The sequence below is a fragment of the Acanthopagrus latus genome, chromosome 9 (genome assembly GCF_904848185.1).
Source record: "Acanthopagrus latus isolate v.2019 chromosome 9, fAcaLat1.1, whole genome shotgun sequence".
NCBI classification, from domain to species: Eukaryota; Metazoa; Chordata; class Actinopteri; order Spariformes; family Sparidae; genus Acanthopagrus; species Acanthopagrus latus.
The window spans coordinates 21,740,553-21,752,927 of record NC_051047.1 but is presented as its reverse complement, the minus strand read 5'-3'; the positions used below and the strand labels follow the sequence as shown (position 1 = coordinate 21,752,927).

The following is a 12,375-nucleotide window of genomic DNA, read 5'->3' as shown; positions in this document are numbered from 1 at the left end:
CTGCCATGCAAGGTGGCGACCAGCACATCAGGAGCAGTTTGGGCTTCAGTATCTTGCCCAAGGACACTTCGACATGCAGTCCAGGGGAATGGAACAAGCAACCTTCCAATAACCACACACTGGATTGACCAGTAAAAAAATAAATGGTACAATTATCAACTCAATTGCCAGTCATTGTTGGCTAAGCATGCATGCTTCTTTATGCTTATGGTCTGGTGAGCTTTAGGCACAAAAACCAGGGTGGGGTGAAGACAAAGATCATGATTTGGCTGAAGTAGCTCGCCTGTGTTGGTCACCCATAAAAACAGCTTAGAAATCTCCCTGTGGCCACAGTGCGGCTGCTTGCTTGGGAGCCTTGTGGTTTGTCATATCCCCATCATGCCCCCTCTACCACCTGATGTGAGAGCAGGCTAATGAAAATACAAGGTGAACTCGATATGTGACGTTTGGCACAAATGTCAACCGTGGACGTATCTGTAATTTATCATTAACTGCTAATATTACATCTGTGCGACTGGGCTGGTAATTATGCTTGTCTTGAAAGTTAACTTTTTTCCCTATAATCATTAGCATTTTATATAATTCTCCCCAGAAAATTTCATGGAAATTATTAGGAAATTGGAGCGGACCTGTATCCGTCTATGCCAATATTAAAAAAGCTCATTGTCCAGTGGTTATTAGTAACATGCTGATGATGAATTGCAAGTTTAATTAGAAGCAGGCCGGGCTATTTTGTGCACTCAGAGACGTCACTGAGAAGTAAAATATTTAAAAGGAAGTGTGAAAGTGTCTGAGTACATATCGAGCATGTAGTGAGCTGGTCTTGGTATGATTCACTGAAGATAAACAAATGAAGATAACAGCATCAGTGAATGTGGATCTTTGAAAAGACATGATGCAAGGCCCACGTACTGTATAAACAGAAGTTGTAAAATCCTGCCTGCAAATTTTAAAACACAGCATTGCAACCTGCATCCAAACACACAGATGAACACAACAAGCAAATCAGAAAGTCAGAGAATGGGTCTTCACCAATACAAAATAATACCAATATTATGATGTCAACATAAAAAAGTTATCAGTGAGGCTTATGAATGTAGATTGAGATTTTGAACATAAATGTAGCGGCATAAACTGTTTGCTTTGCACAGATATGTTGTAAATGTACTTTGAACACTGAATACTGGCTATATTCATGTGAAAGTCGAATACTGTATCAAGAACTCCATGGTCAAAAATGACGGATCAAACCTTTAAGCGAACGTGTATTTAATGTAAAATCAAACAAATGGATTCCTAAATAAAAGGTTTCATTTATATAAATGAGGTGCATTTGCGGTATTTCTATGTCATTACTTTTTCTCACCTCTAACATGAGTGTCAATCATCACTCACCATGGAGCACTCACCCAGTGCATGAACTCAGCAAGGACCAGACCAAAAGGCTGGATTTAGATTAAATCAATGGATGATTAATTTACCAAGGGAAGCAATTTAAAAGGGCCTTAGGAGTTCAGCTTGTCCTCAGCAGAGGAAAAAAGCACAGCGTCTAGTCCTATGGCTTTGGCATGTCTGATGTTATTACATTAATTTGCTTTGGTTCCTAAAATCTGCACTCGCTCGTCACCAGCACCGGGCTGCACTCAATTTTACCTCTCTATATTAAAAGAATCCTATTCTACAAGCACCAAGTGAAACCGAGTTCATGTCGTCATCAAGCATTGTTTTACCTTGAAGTGAGACACAGTAATTGGTTGCCAAATGTTGTTCCGGCCTTCAGAACCCACTGCTTTTTTCATTTTTATTTTATTTTTATTTTTGAGCGAGAGAATTGTGATACCGTCGCGGTGCATAAACGGAGGTGCTGCTGTGTGCGAAAATGCAAACGCAGCACGTTTCTGTAATAAGGATGGACAGTCAAAGAAGAGGCCTATTTAATCCATGTGAGACGAATCAGGAGAGGGAGAGATACGGTGGCCTTTGAACCTGAACACCAGCTCGCCTGAGCAATTGTCACCATCAGCAAAAAAAGTCAACTCCCAAAAATAGGTTGCACTCCGTATGCTTCAGCCTTCACCACTGCACCTAATCGCCACAGGGGCTTCCTGTATCAGCTATAAGACAAACACTTATATAGATGGATGTGGTGCTATGTGACAAAGGAGTTGGTATTTTTACCTTCAAGTGCTTCCTTTTTTTTTTCAGTGACCACCATTAGAGTGTCTGTGGGGTGGTAAAAGTGTGCACTCCTGCTGAGTTCAAGATGCATACAGTAGGTTTGAAGTCTCCGGGTGACTGTGTCAATGATCCTTAAAAACGCTGCTCAGCTGAAAAGAGTCTTTTTAACCAAACAGTATATCTTGCGAAATGCCCACGTTTTGTAATATGGGGAAATCTGAAGCACTTAAAGCAAATGGAGGGTGATCAGTGGGCGCTTTATCTACCTCACGCTGCAAAGTTATTCCCAAATTTCTCTTGTTTTCACTTCATTGCTCCCAACTGACAAACCCTCTGCTCTCTCAGCCTTCCATTGTCAGACGGTGTCTCGCCAATTAGAGGAAGAGGAGCCTTGGAGAGCTACCCTGCTATGTCTTCCCTACGTTTCAGTCTGGATAATAGCTTGGGTTTGCCAGCGAGCGGTTAGGTGAGTCCTATAATGTACAGTCTGGCAGGAGAATACGTGCACTGCTGGAAATGTAATGATCAATAGTTTGTAAAGTGCTATCCACAGAAGATTGCAGTCAGAATAGCCGTTGTGCAGGGACATCATCACAAAACCGACATCTCGTGCTATCAATCATCAGTATTGTTTTTCATTACATTATTTCACCATTTTCAGCCAATGTTTCTATCTGCAGCCACCTCACCTAGAGGCTGTAAAGTACCATTGCACAGGTAATAGCTGAGGTGAAATCAAGAGAAAAGAAGGCCTTATGTAGCAACTGTACAGTACAGCATATATGTACTATACAGCATTTACAGTTTTTGTAGAGTCTTTGTAGCATCCGTGCAATGTTTTCATAGATGGTATTTGTGCAATATCATTGCGTTTGGCGTCTGTGCTGTGGAACCCTCTATGATAGTGTAGGCTGCTTAGGAATGTACATCATTGTGTTCACTGAATGTGCTCATATGTTTGGCACAACTGTGTGACCAATTGGAACAATTGAAGGCAAATGCTAGCATTTATTAACGGTGGGTGATATTGTTAAGCCTTATGGAGGCTCTCAGTCAGAAGCACAACCTGTGATTTGGTCCCACTTCATCATGGAACTGCCAGTAGGTGGTTAACAATCATGCTAACAACAACAACTGTTTTCAAAATGGAAAACAGATAAACAATCACCGAGGACATTCCTTGATGGATTCAGTTTCCAAAGCCTCCAAACAGACATTACTCGACTCTGAAGTTTGGTGTCTTTCAGCTTTTTGTTTTGGTTTTAGGACCTTTAAATTCTGCTCTAAATAATACATTTTCAGATGCAGTGGCAGGTTGTTTCAGTTGGCCTGATACCACTACCTGATACTAAAACAACACTATCGGGCTATGTCACATATTGCTCACCAAATGGCAGACAAAGTTGTTGACTAGTAGCATTTTCCTCCGAATGAGCCAGATATGTCTCTCAATTTTAACAAAGCTCTAATCCCTAAAAATAAGTAAATGGGATAAAAGACATCAAACTGGGAGTAAGAAAATTAAATCTCAGAAGTTAGTGGAGACATGAACAGATCTAAAAGGTGAGATGAGGGAAAACCAGACTTGAAACAGGGCTGTAAATACATGCAAGTCTTTATATTGATCTTTGATCCTAAAGGTAACAAAACAATAAATGTGGTAGTTTTTTAGGTATTCAGTATCAGGGCACGGTGCTGGAAGACCTACTTAAGGCTCTGTACTGTCATAATTTGCTGCATGTTTGCTGGGGTTGAGTAGCACTTAAGTCTTGACATGAGGACTGACTTGAAGTGGGGAAACATGGCGTAACACCCCCTCTACTGCCTCTCTCTTGTTGCAGTGTGGATGTCAAAGCTCTTAAGTGTGAGAAGTTTTGCTCGTTAGCAAGCATTGTGTAAATAATCAACCACTCACTTCAAGAATTTACTTTGAACCTGCTATCTTGAAAGGGAAGACAAATTAGGGCCTCCGAAAAAACCAAAATAATGATCTTCTACTCTACATTTCTACTGCTGTTGGTAAAGACTTGCCCTCCATGGCATTACTTTTTCACTTTCAGCCTCTGGGCAATTCAGTAAGGATTTCCTCTAGGAAAATTTTGTTCATCCTTGCATGAAGTTAAATGGTCCAACCTTTGACCCCTGTCTTTTCTCAGACTTTGACTCAATCCCACACTGCCTGCTTCCTCCAAAAGCCTTGAGAAGTGATTCATTTGCGTCCCAGTGAAATGCAATACACGCACAGAATCTCTTTGCACTGAACTGTGGTTGGTGGGCTTTAGTAGTGAAGTCTTCAATGCTGCATTGCCAAAATATCATCACATTGCTGATGGTCTTGGTCCGTTTTTTTGTTAATATCTTCTCATACTGAGGAAGGGCTGCCTCTTTCTTCACTCCTTGTGTCAAAGTGGTGGGAACATAAGGGCTCAGATGAAAAGCAACAGTCTCAACATGTACGATTTCAGACAATGAAATGGAGGGGGTGCATAATGACTCATGAAAAGGGCAAAGCCTACGCCACTATGGAGTCAGCAATACTAATACTTTCATAACAAAAAGCACAGCAGTGTTGATGGCAAGTAACACTCATGCGTCACAAAAATCCAGCTGAATCTCAAACCTCTAGCTAGTAGCTCAGTATTACTTTCTGGTTTGACAGTGTATACTGATAACGTCGATTACTTAATAAACAATAACAGTTTTCCAGCACATATCTAAGCCTTAGTTTATAGTGAACCCTACAATTCAGATCCTTGGTTATAATTTTGTGACAATTTCCCTCTAGAATCAGCAGCACCCGCTTTCAGTTGCAGGTGCTGATGGAAAGCAAAATCTTCTCATTTGTCGGTCAAAGTTTTCTGGTGCGAGCTTTTGCGAAAAACCGCATATCTGGTTGAAACCTTTAATTTTCAATTCTAACTTTTGACAGTGCTGTGCTTTTTGGTTTGTTTTGTTTAAAAAAAAATAATAATCATGTCTTGCCTAACCTGTTTCTGTCACCACATACACGGGCTGCACATTGCCCTGACATCTAGTTTAGAATATCCAATTTCTGTTGCCAGTAACCAGGCTGGAGAATGTCCCGACGTCTTGTTGAATAACATCTAATGGCCTTGTTGAAACGCCCTCTTGGACAGTGGTGTGCCGCTTGGCAGCCTCTCGCCTGGGTGTCGCCAAGGTGTCACTCCTCTCACCGCTGCTCTTTCTTACCTGATACTTCACTCGTTTTAAATTGCATCTCCAAAACTCCGCCGGCCAAAACATCCTGCTCGTCTTGCAATATAATTCACAGCTCTCCTGAACTCCTCTCCCGTCACATGATTGGCTTGTTGTGGTCAGTTTCAAATGGCAGAGCGATATAGACCTGTTTTTATTGAGGGTTTAATGTCATCAGCCATGTAAAAGGTGGCTTTCTTTCACACCCTATCCCCCCCCCCCCCCCCCCCCCACCCCCCACACACTTCTATCAGACCTCGAATGTATGAAGTGTGAAATACATGAAGTGTGTTTTCGTCATCGTGTTTGATTAGGATGTGGTAATTCCAGGCCTACATTAGCACTTTTGTGTACGATAGATTCACGATCTACAATATCTGGTCCCATAATGACAATTAGAATGGATTAATCAACAACAACATTGTGCTTAAACATGGTGACATTGTTAAATGTGTTCTGGTACTGTGTGTTTTGTTTCCCAGGGTGAATTAATGAATCAGCTAGGGCTTTGTTTATGATTTATAATTCAAGAAATTCTGATGAATGATCCAGTGTACAATCTTAGAGAACATTATCCGAGTCTCAGTGGAAAGATTTGAATACCACTTTGTACAAACTCTTACCTTGAGGCAGAAATTGGATCATTTGTTGAGCACTTCTCGCCTCCTCCCACCCCAGCACTTGTCACTCACCCTGATAAGCTGTCTGCCTTGAAGCAGCTTCTACCCTGGAGCTAAGGTAACCGGCATCCACGAGGCCTCCGCAGAGGCTGGCAAAGCTGTCAGTGAACGTCTTTCGATCTGCAGTAAATACTTTAGGTGTGAATGAAATCTCAACATAAAAGACCGAAGGGTTCATTTGCAAAAATAGTTATCTCCATTTTTGATTCATTTTCTTACCTGTGCACTCCAGAGATTGTCAATCACACTACTGTCGAGTTATTTTTATAAGACGCCTCCACAATGTCTTCTTTCCCTAAATTTGCTTTTTTTTGTTTTTGTGCAGTCAAAGGAATATCAATCAAACTGATGTTGATTTGTTCATTTGCAGAATGTCTTTTATGTTTTTGCAGATAACCACTGAGATTGGTGCATTCTTTGCTATTAACCATACAATTGGTTCCAAATTGTGTTTAGTATCATAGAAAGTAGAAAGTAAACTTCAGATCAATTCAGGTAACTGCACACAGAAAGTTATGCAATAAAGGGCATGAACAGTAAAATAACTAGGCTATGAAAAATGAGAAAGATACTTAAATATGAGTTCCATGTACACTACATTGTATCTTTGTTTATTTTCAACACTTGGCCTTCAACTTCACTCCCACACCACGGCAGTACATTACAGCATCAACAGAGAACTCATCTGCAATTTACAGCTGACAATGTATGAGGTGAAGGCTCAGGTCAGTAAATATTATCTGGACCTCCTACTGAGCCGTGTTGTGTGGAGACACTTTGATAAGAGCTTGCCCAGGGTTGCACAAAGTTTAACTTCACCAGTGTCCTTGGATTTAACATTATGCAATTTAAAGGAAGGTTTTAACTTTAAAAAACATGTTCAAAATCCTGTTGATGTTTCAGTGACTTGTAATAAGGTGAATGGTGTCTCTGTCTAAGTCACTCCGCCCACCTCCACCCACCACTGTGTCACTTAAGTCAGAGGGAAGGATCACAGCGCTACATACTGTGCCTGTTTACTTCAACATACAAGTTGTCAACACTGTTATGATGTAATGAGTTTAGCTTTAACTTCTGACAAATTGTTACAAACCTGGGATTTTGTATTAAAGACAGTGGTGTGGCTCTCAAAAACTGTGGGGGCGCCCAAAAAAATCCCACGAATTTCAGTTCCTACATAATGTTGCTTTAATTCCATGGTTCCCAAACTGTCAGGTGTCACTCGTGTAGAGCAGGAGCATTTATCTTGAACCCGCCAGTGTAAATGTTGGCAAAGTACATTTCTGTGACTTTGACATAATGTTAGTTTCAGAAATGTTTTGTTATATTGTTTAAAGTAAGACTAAATCATTCAAATGAAGCCAACAGGATCAGAAGTGTTGTGATATAGAGGGTTTAATGTGTGAGTTGAGAAGTGGAGCCCAGTTAAGATGGCACAGCTTAAAAACTTAAAGCTCAGCTTCTTTAAGTGGCTCCGTTAAATTTTCTTTAGGTTCAGTTCTAAGTTTTATCTTGGGACAGTGCTGTGCTTATGATCAGGTTAGCTTAAGGCACAAAAACCACTTGGTTAGGCTTAGGCTGGTTTTTGTTGCCACAAACATGACTGGAGATGTCCAGAAGTCTCACACAGTTCTGTTGCAACAAACAAAGCTAGAAATTGTCACTACATCTCATAAAATGTATAGTTTTATTGCTGATAGCATGGCAGGAAAATGTTTGACATCCGGCTAGATATATCCATTTGTTTCATACATTCAGATGTTGAAACATAGTCTCGAACAGCAGTCACTGGCTTCACAGCCTTCTTGCCTATGACTCCACCGACACAGCTCCCAATACGGCAGTCAGGTTAAAACGTAATGTGAATGTGATATGACATATTGTAGTGTAGAAAAGATAATATTCTTACAAGACATGTACAAATATGAACGTTTGCAGAAACGCTTTACATTGATTTTGTCTTGGATTTGTTTTGAGCTGAATGGCAGCAAAGATTTTGTTCCCCACTTCTTACAGTGTAGATGTATCAAGGCCCATTATTATTTTAGGTTATTATAATGTGCAAATGAAATGTGAGCATTTTATTATGTTCAATGGAATCAGAAATATCTGGATATAACCTTTTAGGTTAGGAAAATATCACCAAAATTAAAGGTCCATGTTGTAAAAAGTGAGATTTACGGCCAGAAACTGTGCCTTTCAATGAGCCCTCAGGACTCTCGTAACGTTGTGATGTCACAACCATGAAGTAATCATCCGCAGCCATGCGCTCCACCAAAGAGTAGGGTGACGAAAGGTGCTGCCACAATGGACAGAATGAGAAAATAATTTGTTTTGTGAACATTAAAGCATGTTACAATAATGCTAATAAAAGCTTAAAGCTGAAAATTATCTTTATAAGTTGCCTTTTAAAAGTGTTGCGACCCTCAATTTGTGCAATTTGTTTACCCAGCCAGTCACCGGGATGTTTTCTCAAAGTATAATCATCTCACACCGTGTCCACATTCACTACAAAGAGAAGACGATTACTCTCGCAGCAGGAGGTCACTGCTCAGGACAGCAAACACACTGGTCGCTTTGTTCCAACAAAATGACCAATGATGTTGATATTCAGTGTCTCTTTGTGTCAGTGGAGCATTTTATATTCCTTTTTAACATTAATAAAGCTGCAGTTAAAAGCAGCAGCACGTTAAATCAATTTTACTGGATCTTTTTTTGTCTCGCATGCTGGTTTCTCTGTGAGGCTCTCTGCCTTTTCCGAGCTTTGGTGTTAAGACAGTGGCTCTTTCAGGAAAGTCGTGTGCTCTGAACTCGAGCCCTCTGCCTCCTCTTTGTTCCTCATGAATATAATGGTTCTGCTTTTCCTTTAGAGCTCCCAAGTCATGCTCACTGGGAATAAGAGCGAAGACTAGGGGCTTTTATCTGCCGATAATCAGGCCAGCATGCACTTCTTAAAGTGCTCTTTTGGGACATTACTCATTTTAAGCACACCCTGTATGCGAAGGTAATCTAGCAAATAACACAAATTTTAATCACCAGTGCGATCGCCAACGTGGGTGCACAGGTGAATTAAAAGAGGACTTGCTGGAAGAAGTGGGAGGTGGAGACAAAGACTAAATCATTGAACATTCGTATGCAGAGACAGATGCTCTGCATTTTAAACAAGTACGGGTGCGTTGAGGTTAAATCTTCAGGACAAAATATTTAGCCTAGATTTCTCATAAACAGAACCAAACCAACAACACAGCTTTTTGTTCTCTCCACAAGTGTGCATGGAGTAAATTGAGGTTTGATGCATGATATATTGCATGTAAAAGTTTTGTTGTCTCTAATCCATGATGCGGTTTGTCCTTGACTGTGTCCTTGAAGTCTGTGTGGGTTTTTTTTTTTTCTCTTGTCTTTGACATTTCGCCTACTGAGGCTGTACCGCTTATCCATCTGCCCAACTACAAACAGCAACAATTACTCAGGGGTCTTTTAAATGTGAGGGTGAATAGAATTGTGCATGCCACTGAACTCAATCACTCCTAATTCTATTATGGACCCTCTCTCTCCCTCTGTCTGGCACTCATGCTCCCTCAGTTGCCCTCACACACATACGTACATGCACGCACCTCGATAAGGGTCATAAACTCTGAGTAACACCTGGGAGGACTGTGACAGAAATTGTCGTTGGGCACCACATTTGCATCCATCTATTAACATAAAGTACGCCGACAAAAGCAAAGAGGGACAGTGTTAAAACCCCCAAGGACTGCCCTCCCAGGTGGGGCCAAGGTTGCGAGATAACCACCACCAGCGGCTCCGAAGATTAAATGACTCCACCTGACATCCTAGCTGAGCATTTGAAGCATACAAGCCCTGCTAACTTCAAAAGGCAATGGCAATTAGAGGGAGACTTCAAAGCTGAAAATAACTGCATGTGTAAGCAAATATCTTACAGTGGTCTTCAGTGACAAATGCATGACTGTATTTCACATTTTATCAGAGGTAAGGTGTAAGACATGATAACTGCTGGAAGTTTCACGTCTGACAGGATGTATTCTTTGATATAAATGGCACAGCTGCAGTATATTCAGCCTGGCTATGCCCATGTTCAGTGACTAATTCGATTGGGTTTGAGGATAAAAAGAAAAAAGGTGAGCAAGGGTGTTTAAGTAATAACAGTCATGTCAATAAGTACAATATGAAGGCAATGTCTTTCATGCGTTTAATCTGCTTGATGTTCATTCCAGACTGAGATATACCAGCATGCGAAGCAGTTATTCAGGAACTTGCATTCTTTATAAGTGTATTTTATAAGAAATTGAGAAAATTTGAATGTAGCTCCAAAACTACAGGAGGCAGCATAACCACTAACTGCTGCTTATTATATTCTTTGCTGCAGTGACTAACGGCCTTTGAGCATGTAGCTTGTTTTTTGAACATGGCTGGAAAGCAGATTGGGACTGAAGACTGACTATGGACTATGAAATGGAGGCGATTTACAGAAGCTGAAATCGGGGATGAAAAAACATGGCAGGCGGGAACAGGAGAGGCGTGAAGTGGCAGAGGAGCGCGGGACAGTCATGCATCAGCAGCGGGCAAAAAACGTTGTGTAAGGCTGGAATATTGATAATATCCAGTTTGAATAAAGTTTGTGTCAGATGAGTTAATGAGGCAAATCTAAGCACGTCTCGATGGTGGGCTGTAGAGTATCTCCTCCTGACATTTTTTTTAGTTTGTTTTGTTGATTTGTTTGACTAAGTAGTGAATTTGCCATTTTTACATCTCCCAGCTGTAATATTACAAGAAAGAATGGGCTGGTTAGCATGATCATTTCTGCAGACTTCTCTGCAACCCTATATAAAGGTGTTTTTGACATAATGTCCACACTGTAGTTTCAAACATGCTGCTGATAGGTTTTTTGGGTTTGTTGCCCACTTGTTGCTTTGTCACTACTTTAGTGCAGAAGTGGAAGACGTACTCAGATTTTGGTTAAAGTAGCAATAACGTCGTATAGAAGTGCTCAGTTACAATTACAATACGTGCATTTTAATTTAGTATCATTGCAGTATTTTAGAAAGTGTTTATCACCCAGTTTAAACTAAATGTTGTGGATTAAAAAGTACAACATTTGCCCTTTTTGTAGTGGAGCGGAAGTACAAAGTAGCAGAAATAATCACATAGAATTCAAGTATCTCCAAATTTTACTTCATTATGGTACTTGAGTAATTTCACCTAGTTTATTTCCACCACTGCTTCTTTGTACTTTATTGTAAAGTGTTACCAGATGCTGTGAACAGTAGAAAGCTATGAAAAAAAAAAAAGAAAAGAAATATAAAACCTGATGAAACCTCTGGTGGATCTGCAAGTCTTTCTGAATGGTGAGGGGACTGTATGAATCCATGTAGGCTTGGATTATCCATGCTTTAGCTCAGCCAAAGGTCTGAAGATTAAATACTGCAAGTGGCCCGAGGGCTGCAGAATGACCTGTGGGACCAAACAAACTGTTATATTTGAGTCTGCAGGCTCAGTCAGATCAGGGGAGATTTATTCCTCTATCCTACCACGGTTTAACTCAGGGGGCCACCTTCTAAACCAGCAATAAATCAACCCTATTTCTTGTGTGGAAACCTTGTTTCTTCAGGCTCCCTTATCTAATTGTTCATTTATTATTTTGTTTGGAGACTTGACGCTTTTGGTGTGTGTGTGGGAGAAAATAAAGGATTAAAGAAAGAGTCCCCAAATCATTCACACACACAAATACGTGCGCACAAACATTTGTTTATTATAATTAAAGATTGCCAGTCATCCAGTTGACTTGGCATAAAAAGTAAGGCACACAGACTCACTCCACATAACACCTACACATGTAATCCTGCCTGTGGGGCTAAACAATTAAGTTTCATTCTATGTAAAAGTTTGATTCAGAAGCACTTGTACTCAAATTTACATTCACGTTAATTAGATGCATTATAATACATTTTTCATCTGAAAATTCAAAGATCTACCTTAATACAGCCACTTTACTTATCTGTAGAATGACATCCAAAACTTTGGTACCATGTCTAAAAACTCACTGTGCAACAATAGAAGCAAAATAATTCTTCCAGGGATGGAATTGAAGTTATTTGGGCGAACCGGTGAATTGGCACATCTTGCTAATCGCTGCTGGTCGGTAATATATTTCAGTGGGGATCTGTGATTATCTGTGGAAAGTCATGCATCAGTTTTTTCTCCCGCTTGGCGAGTAATTTGATCATAGGATGGGAAACAGCATACTGTGAGAGCTTGTTTGGTACAAACACATTGCATCAAA

At 40.4% G+C, this 12,375-nt stretch overlaps 1 long non-coding RNA gene across 1 annotated transcript in view; it reads left to right on the top strand.

Moving 5' to 3' along the window:
• Window positions 1-8,772, top strand: part of LOC119026399 — a 47,196-nt gene extending 38,424 nt beyond the window's left edge. The window contains exons 4-5 of the long non-coding RNA XR_005077137.1: window positions 2,524-2,644; window positions 8,527-8,772. This is a non-coding gene — a long non-coding RNA (uncharacterized LOC119026399). The remainder of the gene's footprint in view (window positions 1-2,523; window positions 2,645-8,526) is intronic.
• The last annotated feature ends 3,603 nt before the right edge of the window (window positions 8,773-12,375 follow it).